General features: G+C 41.3%; 1 long non-coding RNA gene across 1 annotated transcript; it reads left to right on the top strand.

Annotated features, from left to right (window-relative positions):
* Nucleotides 1–4,402: 4,402 nt before the first annotated feature.
* On the top strand, nucleotides 4,403–13,845 carry LOC133467890 (uncharacterized). Its single transcript, XR_009785316.1, has 3 exons — nucleotides 4,403–5,232; nucleotides 12,610–12,800; nucleotides 13,685–13,845. It is a non-coding gene; the product is annotated as an uncharacterized LOC133467890 (long non-coding RNA).
* Nucleotides 13,846–16,593: the final 2,748 nt, after the last annotated feature.

Here is a 16,593-nt window from a genome sequence, read left to right as displayed (position 1 = left end):
CCCTCTCATTCATGCACATATATTCTGTTTTACTTCGGCTAATCTTCATTCCTCTGCTTTCCAGTGAATGGCTCCATCTTTCTAACTGTTCCGCCACCTGCTCCCTGCTTTCACTGCAGATCACAATGTCATCTGCAAACATCATGGTCCACGGGGATTCCAGTTTAACCTCATCTGTCAGCCTATCCATCACCACTGCAAACAGGAAGGGGCTCAGGGCTGATCCCTGATGCAGTCCCACCTCCACCTTAAATTCGTCTGTCACACCTACAGCACACCTCACCACTGTTCTGCTGCCCTCGTACATGTTCTGTTTTATTCGAACATACTTCTCTGGCACTCCAGACTTCCGCATGCAGTACAACAGTTCCTCTCTGGGTACTCTGTCATAGGCTTTCTCTACATCTACAAAGACACAATGTAGCTCCTTCTGACCTTCTCTGTACTTTTCCATCAACATCCTCAAGGCAAATAATGCATCTGTGGTACTCTTTCTTGGCATAAAACCATACTGTTGCTCGCAAATACTCACTTCTGTCCTTAATCTAGCCTCCACTACTCTTTCCCATAAATTCATTGTGTGGCTCATCAACTGTATTCCTCTATAGTTGCCATAGCTCTGCACATCACCCTTGTTCTTCAAAATGGGCACCAGCACACTTTTCCTCCATTCCTCAGGCATCTTCTCACGTGCTAGAGTTCTATTGAACAAGCTGGTCAAAAACTCCACAGCCACCGCTCCTAGGTGCTTCCATACCTCCACAGGAATGTCATCAGGACCAACTGCCTTTCCATTTTTCATCCTCTTTAATGCCTCTCTAACTTCCCTCTTACGAATCATTGCCACTTCCTGGTCCACCACACTTGCCTCTTCTACTCTCCCTTCTCTCTCACTTTCCTCATTCATCAACTCCTCGAAGTATTCTTTCCATCTAGCTAGCACACTGCTGGCACCAGTCAACATATTTCCATCTCTATCCCTAATCACCCTAATCTGCTGCACATCCTTCCCATCTCTAGCCCTCTGTCTGGCCAACCTGTATATATCCTTTTCTCCTTCTTTAGTGTCCAACCTGCCATAAATGTCATCATATGCCTCTTGTTTGGCCTTTGCCACCTCTACCTTTGCTCTATTTCGCATCTCAATGTATTCCTTTCGGCTCTCCTCGGTCCTCTCAGTGTCCCACTTCTTCTTAGCTAACCTTTTTCCTTGTATGATTTCCTGTACTGTGAGGTTCCACCACCAAGTCTCCTTCTCTCCCTTTCTGCCAGAAGATACACCAAGTACTCTCCTGCCTGCCTCTCTGATCACCTTGGCTGCAGTGGTCCAGTCTTCTGGAAGCTCCTTCCGTCCACCGAGAGCCTGTCTCACCTCTTCCCGAAAAGCTGCACAACACTTGTCCTGTCTCAGCTTCCACCACATGGTTCTCTGCTCTGCCTTTGTCTTCCTAATCTTCCTCCTCACCACCAGAGTCATTTTACACACTACCATCCTATGCTGTCTAGCCACACGAACCCCTACCACTACCTTACAGTCGGTAACCTCCTTCAGATTACATCGTCTGCACAAGATGTAATCGACCTGCATGCTTCTACCTCCGCTCTTGTAGGTCACCATATGTTCCTGCCTCTTCTGGAAAAAAGTGTTCACTACAGCCATTTGCATCCTTGTTGCAAAGTCTACCACCATCTGTCCCTCTAAGTTCCTTTCCTGGATGACGTACTTACCCATCACTTCTTCATCACCCCTATTTCCTTCACCAACGTGTCCATTACAATCTGCACCAATCACGACTCTCTCTCTGTCTGGGATGTTCAGAACTACTTCGTCTAGCTCCTTCCAGAATTTCTCTTTCACCTCTAGGTCACATCCTATCTGTGGGGCATAGCCACTAATCACATTATACATAACACCCTCAATTTCAAGTTTCAGCCTCATCACCCGATCTGATACTCTTTGCACCTCCAAGACGTTCTTAGCCAACTCTTTTTTAAAATAACCCCGACTCAATTTCTCTTCCCATCTACACCATGGTAAAATAATTTAAATCCTGACCCTAAACTTCTAGCCTTACTGCCTTTCCACCTGGTCTCCTGGACACACAATATATCAACCTTTCTCCTAATCATCATGTCAACCAACTCCCGAGACTTTCTTGTCATAGTCCCAACATTCAAAGTCCCCACATTCAGTTCTACACTCTGTGCTTTCCTCTTCTCTTTCTGCTGAAGAACCCGCTTTCCACCTCTTCTTCCTTTGACTTCGACCCACAGTAGCTGAATTTCCAACGGCGCCCTTCAGGTTTACGGCGCCGGTGGCGGACGTTGTTAACCCGGGCCACGACCAATCCGGTATGGAATTCTTTGGATGAACGCTCATATTTGTTTGGCAAAGTTTTAAGACGGATGCCTTTCCTGACGCAACCCTCTGCATTTATCCAGGCTTGGGACCGGCCTACAGTTTGCACTGGTTTGTGCCCCCCATAGGGCTGCATTATATATATATTTATATATATATATATATATGTTTTCACATATTGTAATTAATAGCATGCTAGAATCTGACACTAAATAACATAAAACTTTTTTTTTCTAGCTGTGTAAAGGAAGAGAACAGGCTTGGGTCTGCATTGTATTCAACTCCCTGGCATTTCTTGATATGTAGTGTAATATCTCTTTTAAAATTTTAAAATGTCGCTTTGGGTATAAAGAACTCTTTATTTTGGTTTACACTTGAATTATCAAATTGATCCCCAGCCACGTCTCAGTACAATTTTGGCTTTAATAGTAGCAGCCTGTGATTAAGTTGCTCCGACTGCCTGAACATTTGTTTTGCAGCACCAGGTTGGAAAATCTATTTCTAACCGTGCGGCACAGATCTGTGGATGTAAATGCATTTCTGCAGCTAAGATGTGGTTTTTGCTTCTTTGATCAATTTTCTCACTTCACCTTAAAGATGTAGTAAATGTACATGAATTACAAGTGCAATATTTGCTGTTACTGCTGTACTAATTATTAATCAATCATTTTTGAGGCAGCACGGTGGACGACTGGTTAGAGTGTCAGCCTCACAGTTCTGGGGACCGGGGTTCAATCCCCGGCCCCACCTGTGTGGAGTTTGCATGTTCTCCCCGTGGCCTGGGTTTGCTCCCACATCCCAAAAACATTCATTAATTGAAGACTCTAAATTGCCTGTAGGGGTGAATTTGAGTGTGAATGTTTGTTTGTTTCTATGTGCCCTGCGATTGGCTGGTGAGCAGTTCAGTGTGTACCGGCCTTTCGCCCGAAGATAGCTGGGATAGGCTCCAGCACGCCTGCGACCCGAGTGAGGAGAAGCGGAACGGAAGATAATTTTTGAAGAACGTTTTCATTACATTCTTTGTGGGTATACCCCAGCTAACTTTGGTCAGGTTCCAGCTCACCTGCAACCTTAATGAGGACGAGCAACAGAAAATACATAGATGGATGTTTTACTACATGGATCACAATAATATTTTCTATATTGAGCATGTATCTGTGCATCCTAATGATATTTGAATATGAAGTGTGTGAACTGAGTTACCATTAATATAGGGTAATGGCACTTATTTGTTTCAAGTGGCATTGTGCATCCACAATTAATTAAGACATGGCATCTATTACACTGAAGGCCCCTAATTAAGGAAGTATGGTATACTGTATGGACTGACCTGTAAATGCATGCACAACAACAACAATTGTATCTAGAATTAAAGTATTACTTTGTTCTTAGAGCAACATAGATCTTGGCTGCCACTTTGCATTTCACTCAACCATGACGCACTGAGAGAAGGTACCAGGCTTTTCCCTCTCCACCCCTGTTATCATTCTTCAAAAAAAAAAAAAAAAATCACAAAAATATTCTACAATGTCATCTTCAAATAAGCCGACACTGGAGAGAGGCGCCAAGAACAAAGGTGAGTCAAGGGAATAGAAGTGACACTGTCTAAACAAAGTCCTGAGTTCTGACTACTCTAAAATAATTGTAACTGGCTCAGTGATTTTGCTCCGCATGCTTCAAGGTTAATCGCCTACACAGTGACACATGGGGACATTTTGCCTCGCCACCCAATAAGTTATGATGTGTAGCACCACTTATTTTTTTCCCTTCTAGTGGCTGCGAGACGCTGTGCTCACTGCTGACATTCCTCTAAATCCTTCTGATTGGAACCATAACGGTGGTCTTCACAAGATGAGGCGCCTGAGAATGTGAAGGTGAAACAGAAGTCCAGGCACTTTATCCATCAAGCAACCCATCGGTCCGCTCATGGCAGCCCTTTTGAGTCAAGCACGCCCACTGATCAGTTTGCACTGAGAACCAAAGCGAGATTCCATCCAGAGATGATTGCAGTTGGAGGTTCTCAGATGTGCGACATAAATATGACACAGACTTAAGACATGGAGATGTTGGCTCAGACGTTACGTTACAAAACATGCATTGAGTTATTTTCCTTTGGTTCACTTGTCAGCTGCTTTTTCCCACCATTTCCTAATGATTAAGAGCCTGCAGACAAGAGGTGGCCATTTTTCTGTATTTATCCCCCGGTATTTGTTTCCTTGCAGCACTTTTCATCACACTGCAGTTTCCATCAAAACAGCAGCCAGAGTCTTCACCTTTCATAATTCTTAATAGATGGCAACCAGAATGGAAAATAATTCAACTCTCACTGGTGAATCAATCTGACTGTGCCATTATTTTAAAATAATGTAAATATTTTCCATTAGCGAAACAAGTATTTTCCATCTTGTTTTCATCAGGTCTCGAGTTTTTATGGATAAGTCACGTTGCCCTATTCTCAGCACGCTGCATCCAAATGTAACATTGATGGAATAATGGAGAATTAGCCTGTCTATAAAAAAAGCCCTGAAGTCAGTGGGGGTGCACCACAGTCAAATGACACTGAAAGCAATTACCGTATGTTTCAACACCCTTTTCAGAGGAAGGGATCTGGCTCGAGGGCCACTCAGCAATTGTATGAGATTAATTTGGTTCACATTACCATATTCTGCCACAGTGGAGCGTCCTCATTCACTCACTTACTACATTTTATTTTCAGGATAGCCATGGGTGAGGATGATGTGCATTCATTCAGGTAGTCAATATGTTTTTATGCATAGTTGTGTCTTATTCGAGGAATGGTCGTAGCTGACAAGACGGAAATTTCATTGGACTACTTGCCCTACTTGACTACTTGTCCTAGCTTACAAGCAAAGGTAGGAGAATCTATTTGTTGAACAAATAAACACACTTCAGACTTTCAATGATGGCTTTTGGTCTTATTATTTCAGAGAAAAAAAACAAATATAGGAACACAATCTTGCTGGGAGCAAAATGCTACCATGTTGAAGAATGATTTGATTTGTGGTTTATCGTACTCGAACGGTGAATTCAGCAGATAACATAAGGATCGCTGTCAACCCTCTGTAGAGGAGAATAAAGGTACTGTTGAATGTCACAAAAGGCTCAGGAGGATTTTCAATGGAACAAAGAAATGATGTTTTGATAAATTTCAATCTCACCTTTCTATTCTCATCAGACTTCCTCCCCCTGTCTTCCCTCAGGCAGACAGACAGACAGACAGGCAGACAGACAGACAGACAAACAGACAGACAGACAGACAGACAGACAGAAAGACAGACAGACAGATAGCCTGTGCAGTACTGTGTCCTTCTGAGCCTGTGTAGTACTGTGCCCTTCTGGTGCTTGACCTTTACGTGAATTTACCGGTAATTGGAATCAAAACAGTTGTGATAATACAGTCTAATAGTGGACACTGTTAGGCGTGGTTGCTTGGATTTTCCCGACGTAAGTTATACCGCAGACCAAGTAAGAACAGTAGTCACACAGTGGAGGCTGTGTGGGAAAACAGTCTGCTTTGCATCTGTTCGGCAGGCGGTTCAGCCTGCGGGAGGAGGAGGAGGTCACAGAGTCATCAGTGCCCCTAGGGATGATGTCATCCTGCTGTGCTCTAAACCTCCTTGTGCTCCCTGCGCATGTGTCTCTGCCTCTGAGCATATACGTCATCACACCATCCTGCTGAGTCAGCGGGGTCTAGGTTCTCTGTGACTCTGCATTCACCTGAAATGTGTATTTCCATAAGGTGCAGGAATTTAAAGGACTGGCATGCCAGCTTCTGCGTAAAGATAATTATCACGCGCCACCAGCTTGAAAAATGCTTACCAGACAAAAAACAGCTTTCAATCATCTGACCGCTCCACTGTATTTTTAAATGCCATGTTTGTATGCACACGCCATTGTCACATGGAAGTGATGAAACTAAACAAATTAACTTATCTTGCGACAAGTTGATCATACCATACCGCCAAAAAGTGGAATTGTATGAATGCGTTGTTTTGGTACTGGAAAATGTATGGAACTGGTGGAAACAGGGTTCATGACAGCTTTCCATTATTCACATGCATGCTTCATGATGAAACTTGTTTTCCATGGATTTTGTGTTTGTTTGCACACCCCAACCGACTTTGACTAAGATGAGAGAAAGTCTGAGTGTACTTGTTTGTAGATAAATGTATGTTTTGGAATGGCCTTGTTACTTCTGGTGGGGTGAGTGTTGGATTTATCTTACCCAACATTATAAAAAATAGACACAAAAGGAATGAAGACGCTGGTTTCTTTTTCTCATGAGGAGGGCGTATGGGAGATTGTTCAGATCACAGCCTCTCAACACGCTCTAACCAATCTCTCCCGTCGCTCCTGCATTTATTTGAAAATAGGAGGGTTTTTCCCAGACATAATGTTCTAAACAATAAGACACAACACAAAACATTGGACCAACACCTGTCACGTCCCCGACCACATCCGATCACGTCCTTGGTCCAGGCGCCCTTCCATCGGATGATGCTGAGTCATCTTTTCGAAGGCGAGACATCTAAAATCGTCCATAATACTAATGCAAGCTAAGCAAATAAATGATAACTTCTAGAATATATTTAACATTTCCCTCCTGTTTATCATGTATTTGCACAAATTCTCATATCATCTTACAGTCACTTCATTTCGATTTTTAATTGTAGAATCATTTTTATGAAACAAATACATTTACACTCAGAGTAAACTTGTCATACATGAATGTTGTAGTTTAAACATCGTAATCACCTGGATCAGGAAACAAATCAGGTAAAACAACATCATCATCATCATCGTCATTATTATCAACCTCCAATAAAGGATAAATCTGCTCCATACGGTTCCATGTGGGTTATGGCTGTGGTGATTAATTTACTGATTAATGCCCGAATGCATGGGATACAACAACATCCACACAATGTCAGAATGGCTGCAAAAACAGCAATTGATATCAATATTGGTGAAATTAGGGTTTTATATTTACCAAAAACGTCCATTGAGCTGTTTCACAAGGAGTGTTGATTGAGGGTCCGTAGACCATCGATGGCTCTGGTCAAGCTGCCATCTGAAGCAGTATTGTTTGTTCTCCAAACATACCGCAAACACCTCCCTCTCTTGCGAGGAGCATGTCGACAGCTATGCGGTCTTTGGAACGTCCTTGAGCTGCTCGTGCACAGCTTCCAACCCACTCTGAGTCCAATTTCCTAATCTCTGTACATTGAAGTGGATATAGTTTATCCCATCAACATTTTTATTAATCGTACACCAACAGCATATGAAGTATTCAAATCCTCCTGCAACTTGGTCAGCTAATTTGTATTGATTAGGAACCCCACGAGGAACACCATGTATGTTTTATGTTGGATAATTTTGCCTCTGCCAGGATAAATCTCTTTTTTGTCAAGTATGTCCAAAACACACAAGGAATTTGTCTCCGGTAGTTGGAGCCGCTCTAGTACAACAGACAGTCAATTTACAGAACACTTTGGAGACATAAAGACATTGACAAAAAATAATTGTGCAAAAAGATGCAGTCCTCTAGCAGCAGTTTGAATGACTAATATCGCAATAGTCCGGTGCAAAGATCATTGTGCAAAGGGCGCTGAGACTTCAAGGAGTGTATGCGGTTTAAAGTGACGAGTAGTGCGATAATCTGGGACAATGGTTGTGCAAATGTTGCAGATGCTCCTCAATCAGTGTGCAAATGGAACAATACAATCTTGTGATAATTATGCCGGAACTATGCGCAACAAAGGCCTGGGACCCATGCAAACAACACAATCTTTTCTCGCTACATTTGCTGCTTGTTCCATCAATAGTAACCAATTGTTATTTTGTCCTGAAACTCCTGTGAAAACAAGGAACCAATCATCAGTAGTTATGTTGTTAACCATTAAAATTTGTCTACCTTTCTCTGAAGTTTTCAATGGCATTTTTGGTTTAACACGGTTCCTATAACACAATACTACTTGGAAGTGGGGATCTTTTCCACCAGAATAGGCCCACAAGCTCACTATCAAACACATTGGGTGACTTGTATTTCAATATTAAACTATGGGCCGTTTTGCTTATGTTAAACTTCTTTCTTTGTTCTTTTGCTGTTCTTTTTGACCAACTGGACCAATCATAACCTGTTTCACCAATAAGGTGTTTCCATTCAAAACCTATAGTTGCATACCAGTCATATCTAAATCCCCAATTCTGCCCATTCTCTTGAGCATCATTGGTGAGAGCCGCATATGGAATTATGATTAAAGCAGCTTGATTTTGGGGGCACAAAATATTAAACCGTTTTGCCGCATTTGGAGGCCATGCCCACAATTTTGATCATCAGCTGTACTCCTTTTGATACGAGTTAATGATTCAAAAAAAATTTTTTATTATTATTATTGGGTTCGTCATATTGGTCCAGTTGGTAGGTGATTTTCTATCTAAAAAATGGGTTTTATCATTGAGGGTGGGACGTCCCATGTACCACAAAAACAAAACCAACATCATAGTAGCCAAAGTTGCTACGTAACAACTTATCGAATCTCATAACCAACGTGGGTGTGCCTTTCTGCTGAGTTCTCACTAAAAGGGTTGGTGTCTTTTTTCTTCACTGACCAGCAAGCGTTTTCAGAATCTACACATCTGCTCCCGCTCTGTTATCAGACTTTTGCTCACCTTCCCAATTTGAGTACTCAGCTGAAATGACTCTTACAGTGTGTTAAATGAACCCACGTGTTTCTTTCTGCTATTTTTTAGGGCTGTAAAGTGTCAATCTATCTGTGCCACCATCCCTCCGGTTGAGACGTGACACAGCATGTCTCAATATAGCAGCCCATTTGAATAGTTTTTTTTTTTTTTTTTTTTTTTTCCCTGTGCTAATGTAAATTTCATTCTGTAGTTTTGCACTTTGTTTTTCCCAATAATTGCGTTCTTGTTGTGGAATTCTCATAATGGCTATCAGTATAGATTGTACCATCTTTATTTATCATTAGTTTGCATGCCTCGATTAATGCTACTAATTCAGCAGCTTGTTCAGCCAATTCCTGTCAATCATGCTGCGTGCCTTCATCATTAAGGGTGTTAGTGTGGCTGGATTTAAGGTTGTGCATCGCTCAACAGTCAAATGTGGTTCTGATAGCAAGATGGCAATGCAAGATAAATGTCTTGCAGGTGATTTGCAATAGGAGAGCAGACACTGTATGTGGGACCTTTAGGGTGAACTGCTCTCTAGTTGAAAAATAAGCTATTGGTCTTATCACCGTATTGTTGTGTAAGTACGGAGGTCATGCAATAGCTTTTACAATCTACCATTTGAATGAATGTTTTATCATTAAATTTGGAAGGCCTAGCGCAGCACTGGAGACCAAATGTTGTTTAATGTCACAGAAGGCCTTTTCTGCCTCTGTACTCCATTAAACAGGTGATGTCATTTTAAGGTCGTTTTCATATATTAATTTTGACAATGGTGACAATAATTTGTCAGACCTAAAAATGATTATTATGTTTCTTCGTCTGTGGTTTAGGATTTTTTAAGACTATAGCTCTCCTGTCTTCTAATATAGTCTTTCCTCCTATACTTAAATTATGGCCTAGACATTTAACTTGTCTTTTACATCATTGCAATTTATTTTTGTTAACTTTATGTCCCTCTTCTGTTAGATGATGCAGTAAGGTCAATGAATCTTTGCATGTGTCTTCATCTGTAGATGCCAGAAGACATGCGTGTTGTCATAACTTGTGAATAATTAGTTAGACTTTCACAGTAACCTTGCGGTAATCTAGTAAATGTATATATATATATATATATATATATATATATTTTTTTTTTTTTTCTCAAATGTGAATGCAAACCAAAATTGACTGTTATTTTCTATTGGTACTGAAAAGAATGCATTAATGCATTAATGCATTAATGTCCACTACTGTAAACACAGTAGCGTCTGGTCTTAATGAATTTAACAATGTGCGTGGGTTTGGTACGCATGCTCTGTATTACTGCAGCTCATCACATTCTTTTTTATCTTCTATTTTTGTGATAAGCTCCAAGGCTGCAGACAACAGCCTTTCCCACGTTTAACGGTGGCTTGTCTTTTATTTTTTATATAATTTGATTCCTGCAACGCGGCTATTTTTTGTGTATTTAACCAACCATTAAAGCCGTGTTCGGTTATCCCTGTCTCTAAATATAAAATTTTATCAGGATCCTGTTTCTTTTTTTCTTTTAAATTTAATTTAATGAACCTCCAACCTTTACACTGCAGTGTATTCCTGTTTTTTATTTTACTACTTCCTTTCCCCATTTGAAAGAATTTGGTTCAGTGTAATACTACCTAGGGTAGTCTAGAACACTGTTTCTTTTCAGTAGGACGGTGATTCAAATTTACTTTCTGTGGTAATTCTCACTTCAACTCTTTCGAGTGGAGAATTCTTGCCTTTGCATCCACAAAAGTCCACCGTTTACTTTCCCACTGTTTTGGTATGGAATGAAAAACCTAGTGGTTTCCCATTTCCCATTTACACTCTCATTCAAACAGTTTTCATTCACACTTGCTCGTCAGAGGACTCCGCCGTCCCATACGGAATTTAACTACGTCTGTCAACAGCTCATTAGAGGACTCCGCCATCCTATACGGAATTTAACTACGACGCCACGAAACTTTCCTAGTTTCTTTATTCTACCCGCCATTGACTAGTATCCACAGGGTTTATTAAACACGGAATTTAAGTACGTACAGGACTCCGCCGTCCTCGCGGAATTTCTGGACTCCGCCGTCCTTTTTCCTAAAAAAAATTTAAATTTAACTCACCAGTCGTCTTCAATCCTGTGGATTGTCGTCAACCTTCAGATCCCAGTTGAGGAGAACGAAGACCAGTCCCGTAAAGGGTCTTACTTGCCGTGGCCACGGTCTCTTAACTGGAAGTCGGCTTCCACAACTGGAATCCTCGGGTGTGTTGACATCCGGCTCGAAGGACCAATTTAATGTTGGATTTATCTTACCCAACATTATAAAAAATAGACACAAAAGGAATGAAGACGCTGGTTTCTTTTTCTCATGAGGAGGGCGTATGGGAGATTGTTCAGATCACAGCCTCTCAACACGCTCTAACCAATCTCTCCCGTCGCTCCTGCATTTATTTGAAAATAGGAGGGTTTTTCCCAGACATAATGTTCTAAACAATAAGACACAACACAAAACATTGGACCAACACCTGTCACGTCCCCGACCACATCCGATCACGTCCTTGGTCCAGGCGCCCTTCCATCGGATGATGCTGAGTCATCTTTTCGAAGGCGAGACATCTAAAATCGTCCATAATACTAATGCAAGCTAAGCAAATAAATGATAACTTCTAGAATATATTTAACAGTGAGGAATGCAAGTTTCCATCTTTGAGAGCAGCCAGAATTAACTCAAAAACGAGAATAGTAAAAATAAAAAAGCTGAAAAAAAGAGAACGATCTATGAAAGGGTGGTGCATCAAGAGCTGCACATTTGTTTTCAATTTTACACAACGATTGCTGAAAGCGGATCAGAGAAATTGCATTGGTGGACTAAATTGGCACCAAACAAGGTCTTCCCCTCCTTCTTCATCCATTCTGCTGTTCCAAAGAATAATATTTTCTTTCCTTGGCAATGAACATGTTTGATCACACTTTTACAAGAGACACGGAAACTCACAGAAGTTACCCCCCGCCTTTCAGTCGCTTATTCCGACCACACTTCTTACAACCGCTGAGCAAAGAGAGAAGAGAGGGAAAATGTCCCGCCACCAAAGCCTTAGATGTGGGCTACCAGTCCCATACTGGCCTTGATTCTTCATGTGAAGGGTCAAATTATATTATACTTGGTTCCTGCAATGAAGCTGTTCTCCTCCTTTATCCACAAAGACAAGTCGCCCGCTGGTGTGAATCCAACAAACTAAATGCATACCGGAATGTGCAACTCATGGAACATTTCCAAGATATAATTTTGGCATGGCTGCGGAGACTTGGGGCAGTCAAATGCAAAAGAAACCGAGAGGCTTGGAAAAAAGGTTTTCTATATGTAACTGTTGGTAGAATGTTAAAGGAGGGCCATCCCCTCATGGTGGAGAAGAAAATACTCTAAAGTCTCCCCTCATTGTTCTCATGTGGAAGCCTCAGATGATTTACACCAGGGGTTAGGGCAGGAGAATTGTATGTAGGCGAGCTCAGAATTCCAACTGCATTATGCATTTCCTTTGTTTTTCAGCATCACTCGCCCATTCCAATGACGGACAGTAGAAAGTGCTTTGTGGTCCAGATGAACTCCTTGGAGAAAAATGGGCAAGAGTCTGTTTCCTGGCTACATTGTCCATGTGAATATCTATCCTGTTTATGCAACCTGGATGAGCCACAGAAGAATGGATGGCAACTGCATCATGATGACATGCATTGAATGTGGTAATTTTTGGGCTGATAAGGAAGACACAACCTTCCTTTGTTTATTGGTGTCATTTTCAAGAGACTGCAGGATGTCTAGCAAGGAGCCAGGGCAGGCGTCACCCTAATTCCCTCCATGAGACGGAATAGAACCCATCCATCGATCCATTTTCTTTACCGTTTATCCTCACTAGGGTCGCGGGCTGCTATAGCCTATCTCAGCTATCTTCGGGCGGGAGGCGGGGTACACCCTAAACTGGTCGCCAGCCAATCGCAGGGCAGGAATAGAACCCTGAACTTCTAAATAAAAATGAACGGTCATCATTTATAATTGTTTGTTCACAATGGCAAATTCTGTATTGGATACTCTTTATGCTTTGTGTAGCCTAAATGTGGTAAAAGAATACTCTCACTAGGCAATTCATGCAATGCTTAAAAACACTTGACACTTAAATTCGGTATTGACTAGACAGAGTGAGCCATACCATGCTCCAAAATAGTGAATTTGTCTGGCCCTAGCAGAGTTGGAAAAGGTTGGAACCATTCTTATTCGTGCTTACTCATGAGCACAAACACAGGCTAGCAGCATAGCTGTGTTGTCTAATCTAGGGATTCTCAAAGTGTGGTACAAATATCACTCGTGGTATTTGAAAGAATCAGTGAAATAACAACATTAAAACATTGCATTACAATGCATTACAAACAAACATTAAAATGAAGCATATAGTGATGCATACAGCCTGTTTAGTTGATTTTTAATACAGTACATCTTAATTTTCAAGCTATGTTTTTTTTAAGTACAGTTCAGTTGTATTTAACATTCAGGTACAGCACAATGCATTTGTATTTAATGTTAAAGAACTGTTTGAACTGTTGTTTTTAAACCTAATTATTTTTTGGGTCAGACAAGACCACCCAGTCAACGCAATCGGATACACCCATTACCATGGCGATGACAACAACAATGGGGATCGTGCAAATGTATTGTGTGGCGGAAAAAAAAGAAGAAAATTAGGAAAAACGTGGTGGTCGTCACCGGTGCTTGGGAGAGGACATATGGGGCTGTCCATTCAAGGATTGCTTGAGGTATGCTCACGTACTTTTAATACGATACGGCTCTCAAGCAGGCAACAAAACATTATGTAGCCTAGCAAGCTAGTCCTAGCACTAACGTTTGTACAGTTAGGTAAAAATGTTGGCGTTCTGTCAAATCATGCTCTGAAGCCCCAGTAAACAACGGTTTGTACGTGTGAATAAATATTGAGAACGGCAACCAACTATGTTGACAACGGCAAGTACAGTAGGTGATGCACCAGTCACAATACGTAATCCTATTGGTCAACATCATGGTGCGCTGTCGGAGAGTTATCGTTTATATGTCACACTTCACGGAAGAAATAATAAAATAAAATAAAAAACATGCTAGACTTTTCATTTTGACGTTGTAGGACTATTCTAGGGCCAAATTGTTGGTAGTGGATAATTTCACGTTCCAAGAAGTTTTGTCGTTCCCGACAAAATATGTCAGGCCCGATCTGGGAAATACCCGCGATAGCAAATTGGGCCAATATTGAAGCTAAAATCTTGTAATCGGATCTAGGCATAACACACTGCACTTTGAAGGAAAGCATGTTTTTTTATTGTGTATGAAATAAATCCAATACAAGTGATTTAATTATAATACTGTAGGTCCTTCAATAAAAAAAGGGGGTGTGCCTAACATACAATCGTTCAGCAAAGTCCAACCTTCCTTGTGCCACAGACCAAGCAAGTCACTTTAACATATTTGACAACTCACATAAAAGCAAATCTGAATCAAATCGTACGATGTAATCTTTCACCTTCACAGGGCGCTGGACTTCCTCCAGCCTCTGGAGTGTGGAAGAGGAAAAGTTCTGAAGTCAAAGGGAGAATGTGCCCAGCATGCGCGCAGGGCCAGATTTGACACTGAATGCCCACATTTTAGGGTTGCTCCACCCAGGGTGTGTATCTGCTTTGAATGTGCGTGGATAACAGATTTGAGTGGACTGGAAAATGCGTGCATACAGAAAAACGTGCATTGCGCACCTTTTCTGACTTACACAGGAGAATATGGCCCTTAATGAATAGTGAATGTGTTTTGATAACTCTTGCATGAAGACATTTGCATGCAACAAGGTATAAACATTTACAGCGGTAATATAGAAAAGTACTAAGTATTTTTCTTTCCACAGTGTCCAACAAAATTGAAAATATTTAAATGTAATGATAATGGAGCCTTTTTATGGGAGACATGCACAAAATCCACCGTAGTTGTGATGAGAAGAACAACAAACAACTAGACTTCCAGCTTGCGGGGGTGTTCTGAGGAGTGAGGACAAAGTCTGCACTGGAACTGAGCTTTCTGGAGTCCCTTCAGATATTCTTGTTATTGTTACTGTCCGTTGTGTTTCTCAGTCCATAAAGAAAATACAACATGAAATATGCCCACTCACATTCTCTTCAGGAGGCGCTTGTTACATGGAGTTCTTCTTTTTCTGTGTTGATGGATTACTGGACAGAATTTACAGCAGAATGAATTATAAATCACTGCTGCATTGACCTTTCTTTGCAAAATGGAACTCCAATGAGCTTAGGTTGGGTGGTATTATGGGATTTTTTATTATTTTTTTTTATTTTATGACGCACTGGCGTGAGGCAGCTGATGGTAAAGGAACTCATGAGTTATACCTGTGGATGAAGCATATACTGCTTCCGTCAATATACAAAATGTGTAGTCTAAATTATCCTTAGGTGTCAATGTTAGTGTGAATAGTTGTTTATATGTGCCCTGCAATTGGCTGCCGACCAGTCTCCGGGTGTAGCACAATTCACACCTCTCGCCCAAACTCAGCTGGATATGCTCCAAAACACCCGTCAGCCTCGTGAGGATAAATGGTATCGAAAATGGATGGACAAGCATGTGACAGTGTGTTCCTACTTGACTTTCCGCAGCCTTAATGACTGAAAGACTGAATTAATGCTGTGACTTAATGCTGTCAAACACTACTTTGTTTGGGAGCTGTTCCACAAAATAAATTTTGCACTTAACAAATATAATCATATATATTTTTGGTGATGTATTATGTGCACATGATGTGGGGAAAATGTTTTGGCTTTGCAACCAGTGAGGAAAGAACAATTAAAGCGGTTTCTGTGACGAAGTAATATTCCATGGTTGACCACTTTCAACAGCATTGACAGATGCAATGGAATTCTAGATTCTATCTGTTGACTACAATGGATTTAAAATTAATGATAAAACAAAGTCTGTCTCAGCTCTTACATTCTGAAGAGGGTACAATATTTTTCTGAGGTTGTCCCTAAGGAGTATTAATAAGCGCCATCATCTACGAGACTACATTGTCAATGACAAGGTGATTAGCAAAAAAGGCTTTCATAAAGTGGCCACAGTTGCAGGGCCCCTTTCAGACGAGTCGAATAAAAGTTTGGTAGGTTCACTTTTCTTATTAGGTCGGAGTCAGCTTCGATTTCCTTAGCAAGTGCTGAGTGGCGGGCTGAGGGTGACTGTTCTAAATGTAAATCATGGCTGAATGGAATTATACCGACAGTCAGACATCTGTGTTTTAATTGGCTCTCGGCCACCGCCACCCTCCTTTCCAGCCACTGGCAAAGGGCTTCCACAAAACCCTAATTTATAGTCATGTGTTAAGAAATATACCCCATTTGTGTGTCTAGAATAAGGGGGAAAGAGGCTGTAGACTTACATGGCAAAAACAATATTTAGCAGATGAGCTCACTGTTAACATCTCATTGTAGTCTCAGCATGACAAGA

Source organism: Phyllopteryx taeniolatus, chromosome 18, assembly GCF_024500385.1.
Source record: "Phyllopteryx taeniolatus isolate TA_2022b chromosome 18, UOR_Ptae_1.2, whole genome shotgun sequence".
Lineage (NCBI taxonomy): Eukaryota > Metazoa > Chordata > Actinopteri > Syngnathiformes > Syngnathidae > Phyllopteryx > Phyllopteryx taeniolatus.
This window is presented reverse-complemented; position numbering and strand designations above follow the sequence as displayed.